Genomic DNA, 15,462 nt, shown 5'->3' with positions numbered 1-15,462 from the left:
AGAGAGAAAAACGCGCGGATAAAGTGTAAGGTACAAAATGTATATTTGATTTAATAGTGAAATACAGGAATACAATTTGAGCTGGTCCAGGTCCGCACGCTAGCAGTGTTACCTTATAACTGAAAACCCCGAAGCCAACGTCGCCTGTCTACTGTTTATGGTCTGCCTCCCTGCTATTCTTTTGTCTATATGCTGTCGATGGCTTCGGCGCTTGAGAAAGCTAAAAAGATCAGATGTGGAGTTTTCCTAGAAGTGGTGACTACTTCAACACCGGTAAAAAGAATTCTACCGGCAATCGTATTATGCCGGTGCCGTAAATCATTTCGGCCGCCGTTGCGTTGAGGTCCTCCTTGATAGCGGTTCGAATGCCCAACAAAACTATCGGCAAAATTTCGACCCAGTTGCCCGTGTCGTAACACTTAATCGCCGCTTTGAGTTGTCGATGTAGGCGCTCTACCATCCCATCGGACGCGGGATGATAGGCTGTCGTGCGTAGATGTTTGACGCCGAGCAACCGATGAGGTGATGTGCGTGATAGGTGTAGAAGAATCACTCGATATAGTTCAACAATAATTATTTATTGATTTAGGTTCGCGATATACATTCGTGCGCAGAACGCGTGATACAATTATTGGTTCGCGGTTACAAGTTCGAGCTCGGTGTGTTACGTTTCGCGGTGCGATTCAAGTCGGGACGATTGTACCAAATGTCGGGAGATTCGGATTCGCTAGTACGGTCAACTACCAACGGTCAGTTCGGATCAGCGACTCTTGCTCACGACAGAATCCTCTTGTGTCGTGATGATGCTCCTTAGGAAAACTGTGTTGGGTATGTCTAAGGATACGGAATCATCGGATTCGTTAAGGAAAGTGTTGGTTCGGAAAGTGAGGGAAATGGACATCGCTGTTAATTGGCTAAATTCTGAGTTGGTGGTTGGAAAGGGATGTTAACCGCCCTTTGAGAGACAGTTGCTAGCGAGGAGCGTCTTACGCGAGGAAAAGCAGATTTCCTGTGTTTTCCCGTAGTGGGTGGTATGTGTAGGGACTGTTGAGACAAAGACTATTTGTCCCTTTAGAGAATCTTAGCTACATACATTCTAAGATTTATAGCTGGTCCTTAGGCTAGCTGAAAATATTCGGAGAAAACGTATCGACATCTGGCAATCATCTTGTTCGAAGGGTAGAGTCTTCGTGTAGCGAGCCACGGAACAGAAACCGTTGGGAAGTTTGCTGTCGAGTACCGCTACACCGGCATAATTCCTCGAATAAGCGCGATTCGAATTGGCGTCCTTGATCGGTCGTAATTTTCAAAGTTACGCCAAAACGGAATATTCAGGGAGGGCCGAAGCAACGGTTGGCGCTTCCATGTCGACGCTAGGAATGGGTTTGGACCAACGCGAAAATGGGTTTGGTCTACCGCGAGGCTGACGGGCGCGCCAGAAATCGGCTGCGCTAACATCGTGGCATTAGCGAGGGCGCGTTTCGACTCGCAGAAACTAGTTTCGGACTGCTTCGACCACTCGATGGGCGCGTTACCTTTTTTCACCCCATTTAGCAGGTCGTTAAGGGGTTGGGAAATTTTTGCGGCCCCCGGTATGTAACGACGGTAGAAGTTAATCATACGGAGGTACCTACATAATGCTTTAACTGTCACGGGAAGAGGTACATCAAATATGGCGTCGACGCGTTCGGCTAGCTGCTTTATTCCTTTCTCGTTTACGGTGTATCCTAAAAATGTGATTTCGCTCATGCCAAATTCACAGTTTGCGGGATTGATGATTATGCCGTAAGCGTTTAAGCGTTCAAGCATGATCCGCAAGTGCTCGCGGTGTTGCTCTTCGGTTTCGGAGGTAATCAGAAAGTCATCTATATACGCATAAACGAATTCTTCTTTCGCACGTTTGAACGGCGTTTCAAAGTCCAAACATCATTTTGGCTGCTTCGAAAAGCCCCAAAGGTCTCGTGATCTTGGTTTTCTTAACGTCTTCGAGCGCGATCGAGATTTGGTGGTAAGCGCGGACGAGGTCAATTTTTGAGAAAATTCGTTTACCGTGCAGATGTTGCGCAAAGTCTTTGATATGTGGTGGCGAGTACCTGTCGGGTACGGTGCGGTTCAACGCACGATAATCGCCACATGGTCGCAGGCTTTCGTCCTTCTTTGGTAGGACATGCAGGGATGATGCCCATGGGCTTTTCGATGGCCGCATCACTCCGTGCTCGATCATCGTTTCAGACTCCGTCCTAACCTGTTTGGGACGATCCGATGCGAGGCGGCGAGGTTTGCTGTGATGTACTACACTGTGTCGAGTTTTCTCTCGTCCGAAAGCCGGTGGTCGAGTTAAATCCGGAAATTCCGCCAAAAATCGATGGTAGGCTGATTCACCCATTATGGTTTTTATTGATGGTTCGTCGACCGTGGCAGCGTATCCCCTTACTGACAGTTGGGTTTTTGTATCGAGGAGTCCCGTTATTTCGCGGGTCCATGAGCAACCCGTAGTGGCTCAAAAAGTCTACGCCGATGATGGGCGTTTGAACATCAGCTACAACGAAATGCCACTTAAAAGCCCGTCTTAGGGACAGGTTTAGGTTATCATCACCAGGATGCCGTATGTTGCGATCCGCGTCCCGTTGGTCGCGAACAGTTCATAGTCGCTTTTGTTTGCGGGTCCGTGTATTTTGTTGCGCGGATACACACTTATGTTGGCGCCGGTGTCAACAAGATAGGAGGTCCTCGTGCAGCCTTCTAAGTATAATGTGCGGCGGGACGCTAGGCAGTCGTCGTTTACCGCGTTTACGAACGGCCGGTCCCGTTTCCTTGGTTCCAGGTGGAAGGGAGGACACTTCCTCGCGCGTACTTGGTAAGGTTCTTGGTACCACTCGCGTGGTAGTGGTTTCGTCCCGTTTCGTCGACGGTGAGGGCGGTTGTTGCCGAGGCTCAACGCATTTCTTTGCGCCCGCAGTTGAATCATTTGTTCATTCAGGGCGTTGAAACAGGTGATCCATGGTTCAATTGCCGCATTTCGTACCAGCGGCTTGGTGACGGCTGCTAATCGGGATTCGCGCTGGGAATTCTCCGAACTTAACTTGTCTACACTGTTTCCCGCAAGGAGGACTCGCTTCTGCGAGTCTATGGAGGCTGACAAACCCACATTCCCGGAGCCAGGGAGGACAAGCGTCGGGACAAGCGTCCCGTTTACGTGAGTCCTCTATTTACTCCGCAGGGAAGGTCGCCGGGAGTGTAAGGCGTTTAAGTACGGTTACACTCTCTCTACGTGGCCTTGGGTAGTAGCGCATCCACGATCCTGAAGCCAAGGATGGGACCGTCGGGATAAGTTCCCGGGTACATTGTACATTGAGGCCCCGTTTACGTGAGTCCCATCTGGAACTGCCGAGTTCGGTTAGCAGGTCGCCGGCCGGTAGTGACGTGGCCGTACATCCACACGATAGTCCCACCAATGACTACGAATGGTACCACGAGGGTCGAATGAAAGCCCGGAGGAAGTAGCGACCACTCTGCTCGGCCAATTATGGGTTTGTACTCGTGGTGGTAGTGGTTGATGGCCAAGGTGCTGGCAAGAGGGCCGATTTAAGGTGTATTGGCTCCACCGAATGGCCTTCGGCGGGTGAGCAACGTCCCACCTGCTCCGGAACCGTCCTGCAGAGACGGGAGGGCTTAGAATGTGCCCCGTTCGACCTGAGGCGAGCGACAGCCCCTGTCAGGCTTAACTAATCTAGGTAGCAAGGTACTGCGTGCCTTGTGCGATGGTTAGGCGTAATCCCAACCCCTATGGCCCTAGGGGTGCCTGGGTACTGTATGGAATTTTATCCGAGAAAAGCACCGTTACCAAAGAAGATACTACTTGTCTACACTGTAGACTGGTCCACAAGATAGCGGTATGCAGAAAGGACACGTGCACGTCGCTCCGTACTCCGTGACCGATATCTCGGGGTTAATTAAAGGAATCTGGCAAGAAAAGTTGAAAAAAGTGAAGTGCTAGTGTTTTAGAGTAAATATGAATATAAGCAGTAGAGGAGTTTGCTTTAATAAAAGCGTGTGAAGTGAAAGAAAATCGTTGTGGAGATTAGGGCAGAGAGGAAGACATATTGGAACGCGCGACTATAGCGCCGCCGCACGGGTTACTTGAGAAACCCAGGGAGTACGAGCGGAAGCAGCCATATTAATGGAGGCAGAGAGCGCCGTCGCGCGGAACATTTAAAAAATGAAATGTCAAGTGCGGGTAAAAGCGGCCATCTTGTGCCGCCGTCGGACTCAGTCGCGTTCGTAAAGCAATATGCCGCTGGCCTTAACGTTTGCGTCCGTAAAGCAATACGTCGCCGGACTTAGTGTCTGCGTTCATAAAGCAATAGGCCGCTGGACTTAATGCGCGAGTGTAAACAAGTGTCAGTGAAAAACCTCAAACTTTAAAACTTTAAACCTTTGCAGCCTTAAGCACCGGACCGATACGACTTAGAGCTATTAGCCGAAGGAGTCTGTCGTCGGTCAACAAGAAAAGGAAGGGTAAAGTAGAACGTCGCCGATAGTATTGCGGACAATAAGGTTACTTCATCAAATGGTCGGCTTATGCAAAAGCCAAGAGACCCAAAATGTCGTCACGGGAACAAACACCACGCGCTATGAAGGCAAGGGTGGTCCTGCAACCTCTGAAAACACAAACGCCGAAGGGCTCAACGTCGGAAAAGCAGAGCCCAGAAATTAAGAAACGGAAGAGATCCGAAGAAGAAGAGAAGGACACGAAGCAAGAAACCCGATACAACCCGGTCGATAACCGACATAAGGGTACCACCAGAGGACATGGAGAAGAAGATCCTAGCATTTTGCCTGGATCCAAATAAGAAGATCAACAAAGAGCAGGCCGCAACAATCATGCGGCACTTTAAAGATATGCGAGGGGTTGTGGAGGAACTCTAGCTCCACAATAGTTATTTGACTGGCAAACTGGAGCAATGTACTGGTTCAGTCAGAGAAACGGAAATCTTGAGCGCTGTAAACATGTCGCTGCACGTCAGCAAGCAAGCGAAACAGCGTTAAAAAAACTGCGAGGGTCGAACCAAAGCAGTTCTCGTATGCGGAAAAAGTACGGATAGCAAGTTCTAAGATCGGGCAGATAGCGGTAAAACCACCGGGGAACGTGGTAATAATCTGCCCAGAAGAAAAGGAGAGCGAAATCAGGACGAGCGAGGAAACGTGGGAAGCGGTATATTATATATATATGTCGGGTTGAAGTCAGGATTAAGGAGAGGGGCGTTTAATGAATTTTCATTAGAATTAGCCATTGCCATGATACAATGAAGAGTTTATTAACACAGGCTTATTAACAAGATTAGGCACTCGTAGCACTAGTGATAATGACCTTAGGTTCGAAACGAATCCGCGGTCACGGGATGATAAACGTATGTTCTCGCACAGTTCAAGTCTAACTCTTTGTTAACTAGACGTGAGATATTCACTGGTTGTAAGATAGTACTGTCACTCGTCAATGAGATTGCACGAAAGAATGACTCTCCGTCTCGACGATGCCGTCGAGGAAAACTATAATGGGTGGGTCTAAGGATATGAGATCCTCGGATTCGTCAAAGAAAGCTTTCGTTCCAAAGGTGAGAGAAATTAGCGCTGTTGCTAATTGGTCGATCTCCATATCGGCGTTTTGAAAGAGATGCTGGCCGCCCTTGAGGGGAGGTTGTTGACGGGGGGCATCGTTCGTGGAAGATAGGTCTCTCCTATCTTCCCGTAGTTGCAACAAAGACTGCTTTTCTATATGAAGGACTTTGCTTGATTAAATCTTAAGATTTATTGCGGGTCCTCACGTTAGCTAAACATATACTGCGGAGATATGTTGACATCTGGAGATCATCTTACCTGGAGGATAGAATCTGCGTGTGGCGAGCCACGGGACAGAAACCATTGAAATATTTACTGCCGCGTGTCGTTACGACTATTTCTTTTAAGGAGAGGTGTAGAGTTACTGTGTGCCTTTGTTAGATAAAACGTTCATCCCTTGACCGCGGCTACGTTCGGCGACTGATTGTCGCCTCGACCCCAAGCTCATGATCATAAATCTCGAACAATCGGAGCGACATTTGTTTAATCTAAGTTACAAAGTAACATATATATATATATTATATCCACGTAAAATGGGAATACCACAGAGGAGGCTACCCCGGATGATCTTATATGATGTTCCAAGGGAATGCCCAGAACAGCAGATACTGACCTGCATGAAGAAGCAAAACCAGGACAGGCTGAAAGAAGAGGATATTGCGGCCATCAAATTCTGCTTCAGGACGGGCCCGAAGGACTCCGAGGAGACTAATTGGGTAATGGAAGTATCCCTTCAGGTAAGGGAAAAACTTTTAATGGGGAAGGTCCAAGTATCCTGGAGTACATGCAAGGTTAGAGACTATATCGCTACTAGCCGCTGCTATAAATGCCAAGCCTACGGGCACGTGGCAAAATACTGCCGCGTTAATTATGAAATCTGCGTAGAAAGCGGGCACAGCACGAGAACGTGCACAAATGAGGAAAAGAATAATAGCTGCGTAAACTGCAGGAAGGCAGGGATGAAGGGCGATCATGCGGCATACAACGTGAACAGCCCAATGTACAAGAAGGCGTTGGAAGCAGTAGTATCAAGAACACAATATGAATAAAGTAAGAAACGAAGACAGAAGATGACATGGGAGAAAAAAGGGAATAAAGATCATGCAGCATAATATGCAGCGATCCAAAACGGTTCCCTACGAAATCAGGACGCAGATGGGTGCTGATGGCGACGACATCTTGCTGATGCAAGAGCCATACAACATCGAAGGAAAGATACCTGGACTCGGAACAGGAGTCGCGATCGCCTATCGAGGATCGAAATACGACCCACCAATGGCGGTAGTAGGAATAAAATCGAAAGACATAGCGCCAGTCGAAGTCGCCGAACTCTTCACAACGCACTGCGTTTGTGTGCAGATAAGCGACGGAGAAACGGAATTTTACCTGATAAACCAGTATTTTCCGCCGACCGAAAACATCGGCAAACATTTCTTGGTATGCAGAACTGCCATGATAACAGACTGTTTTAGTCGAGCTATCGCGGGGAGACGCGGTCGTTAGAATACGCGTCAACGGGAGTCGTAAATTCCCGTTACGATTAGAATAATCGACACCACGAATAGTTCGATCCCCGTATTTCGGTTAGGATAATCGGGGTGGTTAATGCGGTATAACACTGGGAGTCAGAGTTATAATAATGTATATTTCCAACACTTTATACAATCACACAAAGTAGTTAACGCCGTTGATTAAGATACAGATAACGAGAGAAGGGTTAGTCTTGGATGAGAGAAGGAGAGCTTTAGGCGCTTTAGGCCCTTGCGAGTTATAGGAACTGTCGGAATTCTGGATAAGCGAGAGCCTTAGAAGACTCTAGGCCGTGTAGGCACCTTGATGAATGATGAAGGAACTCAGAAAGATACAGGAACGGTGAGAGTTGTAGGAAATGCAGGAACTCTAGGCACCGTGAGAGACGATCAAACTCTGAAGCTTATTCTAATGTGAATACGGAGAAAAGCTTGGTATGGGTGTGCCCTTTGAACGAAGAACGCGGATTCGTTGTTTACATTTTTAGTTAGTAAAGTGAGGGAAATATTCCGCGATGTCGATTGGTTGGGACCAATGTTAGGAAGGAAGAGAGGAGGAAGAAACCTCCTACCAACTTGGGTCCTAGGCGACATTGTTTACAGGGAAACTCAGATTTTTCGTTAGGTATATCTCCGCTTTCTTCGTAATTCTTAAGAGCACATAATAGACCCAAGGACCCTTCTAAAAAACCAGCTGAAAACACTTCTGGAATTAGAAAGTCCTTTCTGGCAAACAGATTGACGTAAAACATGTGTGCGAACAATGCAGTTAGAATTTCGACTTTATGGTGGGTCCTTAGGCCTGTGGAGGGTTCGAAGGACGGCACGTAGACCGTTGGCTGTCACGCCGCGCGGGATGGAATGCAGATGTGTTGCGCGGCGTAACATCCTCCCCCCGTTGAGAGGGCACCGATCAAAAATCTGTCGAGATAAAATGGATTAAATCTTCCATCCGCCTCCTTGTTGATTGTTGTTGCCCTGTGAACTGTAGCCGTCCAGAGGATGTAGTGGTCGCCAGGAGGAATTTGATGATGCGGCCGAAAGGCCGGTGCGCTGAGGATATTTGTCTGTCCTGGAGTCTGCTTCGCCGCTGCGTCGAAGGACCGTTGACTGCCTTGTAGTCTGGACCGCCGTGGTTCTTGGCATTGCCAAGAAAGTTGCCGCTGAAGTCTACGGACCAAGAAATGTCGTGAAGAGCTCGGCTCGTGAAGTATCGTAGAACACCTCAGCCCTGGAGGTGTCGTTATACATCTCGCCGATTTCCCAAAGGTAGATAATATCTGTATGGAGATGCGTTTTTCGTCCGCCTTCTTCGATGTTCGTAGTTGTCCTGACGAGGCCGTCGTCGCCAGGGTGAACTCAATGATACGACCGAAAGGCCGTTGCGTAGAGGACACCCGTCTGTCCTGGTGTCTGGTTCGCCATTGCGTTAAGGGGCCGTTGAAGTTCACGATCCAGGATGTATCGTGAAACAGTTCGGCCCATGCAGTATCGTGGAACACCTCGGCCCATGAGGTGTCCTTGAATAGTTTGCCCCAGGAGGTGTCGTTGAATAAAACTCCGGTGATGCATGTTATAGGTTCAAACACGTCGCAGAGTTGTGTGTTTGATTGGAGGACTGAGCTCCCCCCGATGATCTGCCCCAATTGTGCTATCTTGTCCCACATGTCGTGGATTGTATCATGGTAAGACCGGGAGCAGGGTTCGCCTTTCTTGTATGGTATCTCTGCAACATCAGACCGTGAAAGTATTGCATGTCATTTGGACATCCTCGTTGCTGTTTCGGCTGAGGAGGCGTGGAGGAGGTCATAGTTGATTGAGGGACGAGGCTCCCCCCGTTGACCCATCCTGATCGCGCCTTCTCTCTGATGGCTGGTCGTTGTACCGGCGTGGTCCAACAATCCGCAAGAGACAGAATCAGAGATTTGTCCCACGTAGTGCTCTGTGGGCTTAGTGGACAAGTGTTGAAATCAGCTGGCGCGTTCTGAAAACTACTGACAATTAAATGATTAGTCATAGTGGTAATAACGTGGAGATTATCCCGATTTGGGTTACTCGCAGGCGTGGCTCCTCGCCGTCGTGGCGATAGAGAATTCTTCACGTTAGGTCGCGAAGACAGACTCTCCGATATGATGTCCATGTCAGGTGTAACATGTAAAGTGGTGTTCCCCGGCGGAGTATCACTGTTTTTGTCCGGGGCGTGATTCAGTTCCTTCTGGTCTTGCAGATCTGGAACATTCGGCTGATTCGAGACATTTTGTGTAGTTGAAGCAGATGGTTGCGATGCTGACGCTGTGAGCGTGGTTGTCCGATCTCGGGTAGTTGACACGTTGCGAGTGTCATGCGGTGAGCTCCGTGTGATATGCGACGGAATCGCCGTTTGAGTGGATGCGATGGTTTCCGTTGGCGGAATACGACCGTTGTCGTCTTGGATGAAAGTCGGTCCCTTCCGGTCCAGAGGGTCTCGAGCGATTGATTAATTCAAGACGTTGTGTAACGTCGAATCAGATGATTGCGATGCTGACGCTGCGAACGTGGTTGTCAGATCGCGGGTAGTTGATATGGTGCGAATGTCACGCGGTGAGCTCCGCGTGGTATGCGACGGGATCGGCGCTGGAGTTGAGGCAGTGCCTTCCGTCGGAGGAGTACGACCGTTGTCGTCTTGGAAGAGAATCAGCTCCTTTTGGTCCAGAGGATCTTGAGTGATTGATTGATTTAAGACGTTGTGTGACGTCGAATCAGATAATTGCGATGCTGACGCTGCGAACGTGGTCGTCAGATCGCAGACAGTTGACATGTTGTGAATATCACGCGGTGAGCTCCGCGTGGTATGCGACGGGATCGCCATTTGAGCTGGTGCGAGGATTTCCGTCGGCGAAATACGACCGTTGTCGTCTTGGACGAGATTCAGCTTTGTCCGATCCAGAGAATCTCGAGTGATGGGCTGATTCAAGACGTTTTGTGACGTTGAATCAGATGGTTGCGATGCTGACGATGGGAATGTGGTTGTCGTCAGATCGCGTGTGGGTGACACGTTATGAGTGTCACGCGCTGAGCTCCGCGTGGTGTGCGACGGGATCGCCATTCGAGTTACTGCGATGGTTTCCGTCGGCGGAGGTTGATCCTTGTTGTCCTGGATGGGATTCACTTCCTTCCGGTCCAGTGGATCGTGAGAGGTTGGCTGATTCAAAGCATTTCGCGGCAATTTGACACCAGTGGCTAATCCATCGTGTGCCGGTCTCGATGACCGGGGTTGTCGTGCTGTACGTTGGTTACGTCTTAGCCGATCGCATCTATCGTTATACTGTTCTCTGATCTCGAGACCGCGCGTTTGTTCTTCCGGGAGTTTAAGCGACGCGGACTCGCGGCCGACGGTTGATTCGCCGCTTGCCGATTGTGACGGCGTACTTCGTCGTGTCTTGATTAATTGTTTGACTACTCGGAGATGCAGTCTTTCGTATTCTTCCTCTAGCTCACTGCCGCGCGCGATCTCTCCCTCGTCCAAAGTTACGATCTGGTATTGTAATGCACGGAATTCCTTCTCGTAGGCTTCTAGACGATCTTTAATATGAAGCAAGTCGATCTCTTTCGGACAGCCTGATTGTTCAATGTCGTCGAGTTTTTTTTCGAGGCGTTTAAACTGGGCGATATAGTAGCTCTGGCGTTGACGCAAGGCGGCAAGTTCGTTTTCGGTTGCCATTATGTTTTATGTAATTGATAAGGAAATCGTTTGAACTTACTTCTGTTGGCGATTGTCCACTTTGTGGCAGGAGGCTGTGTGGTTGCGTTTCAACCACCGAATTATACCTCTTCAAAGGTGACGACCCTTTACGTTACTGACCTCGCTGGGGTGGTAACGCTTCCGCTTTTGGTTGTTTTGCTTTCACGTGGCACTGTATGAGAGTGGGTGTCACTGGCGTGCACTTTTCACTTGACACAGAATCCGGCTCGAAGGACCATGTTTTAGTCGAGCTATCGCGGGGAGACGCGGTCGTTAGAATACGCGTCAACGGGAGTCGTAAATTCCCGTTACGATTAGAATAATCGACACCACGAATAGTTCGATCCCCGTATTTCGGTTAGGATAATCGGGATGGTTAATGCGGTATAACACTGGGAGTCAGAGTTATAATAATGTATATTTCCAACACTTTATACAATCACACAAAGTAGTTAACGCCGTTGATTAAGATACAGATAACGAGAGAAGGGTTAGTCTTGGATGAGAGAAGGAGAGCTTTAGGCGCTTTAGGCCCTTGCGAGTTATAGGAACTGTCGGAGTTCTGGATAAGCGAGAGCCTTAGAAGACTCTAGGCCGTGTAGGCACCTTGATGAATGATGAAGGAACTCAGAAAGATACAGGAACGGTGAGAGTTGTAGGAAATGCAGGAACTCTAGGCACCGTGAGAGACGATCAAACTCTGAAGCTTATTCTAATGTGAATACGGAGAAAAGCTTGGTATGGGTGTGCCCTTTGAACGAAGAACGCGGATTCGTTGTTTACATTTTTAGTTAGTAAAGTGAGGGAAATATTCCGCGATGTCGATTGGTTGGGACCAATGTTAGGAAGGAAGAGAGGAGGAAGAAACCTCCTACCAACTTGGGTCCTAGGCGACATTGTTTACAGGGAAACTCAGATTTTTCGTTAGGTATATCTCCGCTTTCTTCGTAATTCTTAAGAGCACATAATAGACCCAAGGACCCTTCTAAAAAACCAGCTGAAAACACTTCTGGAATTAGAAAGTCCTTTCTGGCAAACAGATTGACGTAAAACATGTGTGCGAACAATGCAGTTAGAATTTCGACTTTATGGTGGGTCCTTAGGCCTGTGGAGGGTTCGAAGGACGGCACGTAGACCGTTGGCTGTCACGCCGCGCGGGATGGAATGCAGATGTGTTGCGCGGCGTAACACAGACAAAGCTAAGCTTTGTCTGGAAAATTGTCGCTCTATATTTTCGACATATTGTTTGCATGGGAAATCATTTTCTTTCGGCTTCTACCACAATTTTTGGAACAGATATTGAACCACGATTTTTCCCGATTAAAATTTAAACTACTTATTACAATAGTACCTTTTGCAACTAGAATTGTTAGTGCGTGTATAAACTAAACGTGGAAATATTATGGAAATGCAAGGAACAGCAGGAGTCGGAAGTCCAGCAAGAATCTACAAGTCGAAAACAGTCATCATCATCGTCAACACGAAAGGATATAAATCAATAAATATTAGGTCGTCCGGAAAGTTGTTTTCGCGTTCGCCGCTCGAGGCATTATCTCGTTCTGCTTAAGTAATCACTCTACCGTCAATCGTGTGGTCACTTGTTATCCTCTGTTAAGGCAAGAGAACAGTTCTCGAAGTTAGTAGAAAGTGCATCGAGTGTATTTTGCGTTGTGAAACATGGAAGAGCAGAAGGTGCATTTTCGTCACGTTATGTTTCACTGCTTTAAAGAAGACAGTATGCTTAAAACTTCTGCAAAGGAGATTTGTGACGTTTATGATATTCGGTCTATAACTGTTCAAACAGTCCAGAGTTGGTTTAGGAGGTTTAGAACCGGAAACTTTTATTTGAAAGATGAAGATCGCTGCGAACGTCCATCCATCACTGATACTGACCTTATTGAGGCCTACCTCAATGAAAACTAAAGGTCTAGTGTTCGTGAGATAGCAGAAGCTTTAAATATTCCGTGAACAACGAGCATCATTGAGCATTTAATAAAGCTTAGGTACGTTCATCGCTACGAAGTATGGGTCCTCATCAACTGACGGAGAGCAATCTTCTGAATCGAATCTCGACATGCGATTTGCTAAATCAGCGCAACAAAAGAGAGCAATTTTTTAAAAAGTTAGTTACTGTGGATGAAAGTTGGATTCTCTACGACAACGCTGCGCACAAGCGATTTTGCTCGAGTCGAGATAAGTGTCCTCCAACGGTAGCAAGACCTGGATTTCACCCGAAGAAGGTGCTGCTTTCAATTTGTTGGGACTGTAAGGATATGCTCTACTACGAATTACTTCCGGAAGGATAAGCGATCAACAGTGAAAAATATTGCACTCAACTCGAAAAACTTAAAGACGCCATTATCACAAAACGTCGTGAAAAGGTGAACAGACGCGGCGTCGTGTTCCACCACGATAACGACAGGCCACACGTTTCTTTAGCGGTGCGAACGAAACTTTTGGAGTTTGATTGGGATATTTACCACATCTTCCATACTCTCCAGACTTTGCACCATCGAACTATTATTTGTTCCTCTCCCTAAAGAATTTTCTTCGTAATAGAGAATTCAAATTAGCAAACGAAGTGAAAATGTCCTCGAAGAATATTTCAAAAGTAGGCCAAGAGAATTTTGGAAAGATGGCATTATGAGACTCCCGGAGAGAGGAGGTAAAAGATGGTAGAAGAGAAAGGATCATACCTTATTTAAGAAAGGTACACTGAAGGAAATATGTCTTATACTTACCTCCTATTTAAAAAACGAAAAGAACTTTCCGGATAACCGGACAAATAAGTTTTATTATTATTTATCTTTATTTTTATGACCGTCGTTACTAGGATTTTAAAACTCGTCATTTTGTAACGTAGGATTACTTTGAAGTTCAGCGGATTATTTATAAGGATTGCTGTCCCTCCATCTTGTGTCGTGTTCCGTCTGTCTTGTCTTACAAGTGAGTAGTTTTTGAAATGTATTTTATGTATTTTGTTTAATTTTGTTTCTGAGTTAAGTACGAGATCGGGGATTTCTTTATTTAGTAGAGTTAGCACACTGTATCTTTTTTGGTTAGAAATTTGGGAGTTGATATTTATTGAATTTATTTTCAGATATTTTAAGCTTAAATGATTCGTTCTATGACGGCACTCGACAACAAATACCTCCACTCGACGCTACCTAAGCAACGGACACGGTAGCGCAGTTGATAGAGTCCTAGGTTTCGAACGTTCGGGACCCGGATTCGAATCCCGGCGACCGGAGGAAAAATCAACAGAACCCCAGCAGTGACATCTACAGCCCCAAACGACAATTGCTCCGGACGAGACCCAGCAACTACAACTATCACGGACAACATGTACCACCTAATACTGATAGTGGTGAAAATGGAGTCAATCCTTTCTTCGTGTGTTTTTAATATTTGTTTCAGTTCGTTCAATTGTGTTTGTTGTTCATGTAATGCTTTGAGTATGCTTTTTCTGAAATATTCGATAACGTTTACCAGGTATGTAAATATGAAACCGGAATTTTTGTATAGAAAATACACGTTTATTGTATGAAAATGATTAAAAATATTTTATTCGAAGTATTGCCCATCGCTAGCTATACATTTTTCCCACCTGTCTGGCAATTGGTGGATGCCACGCCAAAAAAAACTATCGCTCTTTTGAGGCAAATCAGTCATGGAGCCATTTTCGTACATTTTCGTAAGAAGTGAAGTGCTTGTCAGAAACTGCGTGTCCCATCGATGCAAATAAATAGTAATCGGACGGAGCCAAGTCTGGCGAGTAAGCCGCGTGCGAAAGTATTTCCCAACTGAACGCTTCGATCGTTTCCTTGACCGGTTTTGCTGTATGTGGTGGTGCATTATTATGAAGCAAAATTACTTTGTGTTGCCTTTTTTGATATTCTGATCGTTTTTCAAGCAAACCTTGATTCAAATCGATCATTTGTTGTCGGTAGCGCTCAGGGTTAACTTTTTCGCCAGGTTTTAACAGCTCATAATAGATCACGTTCCATGTTCCACGTTCTTCGTTCCTCACGTCAAAATTGCCACTTTTGAATTTTTTAAACCACTCAAAGCACTGTGATCGACCAAGAGCATGCTCACCGTAAGCTTCGACAAGCATTCGATGCGATTCTGCAGCAATTTTCTTCAAATGGTAACAGAAAATCAATGCTGTCCGGAAATCGTTGTTTCCAGGCACAAAATTCGACATGTTCAACGCTATTACAAGCTATGCTGTTGTATGAAACTTGTATTGTTCCGAGTCGAAAATGTTTGTGAGATGTCAACAAAGAATTTTTGCATCAATGACGCAGTTTAGTGATAACTACATTATCAGCTAGGGCCATCTATAGGCAAATTCCGGTTTCATATTTACAGACCTGATATTACGTTTAGTTGGGATACGGTTTCTATTGGCGTAGAATTTTTATTTATTATTTATAGGATTTTTATTTACACGTAATATATTTATTGGATGTAGCCGATTTTCTGGGGCTTGGTTTCTCCTTATTTCTTGTTTTAAGCCATCTGTTTCGACCGTTCGCGGAGAGACGCGATCGCGAGGAAGCGCGTCAACTGTAGTCGTAAATTCCCGTT

This window comes from Bombus terrestris, unplaced genomic scaffold (assembly GCF_910591885.1).
Source record: "Bombus terrestris unplaced genomic scaffold, iyBomTerr1.2, whole genome shotgun sequence".
Lineage (NCBI taxonomy): Eukaryota > Metazoa > Arthropoda > Insecta > Hymenoptera > Apidae > Bombus > Bombus terrestris.
The sequence above is the reverse complement of the archived record's forward strand: the minus strand, read 5'-3'. Positions refer to the sequence as shown.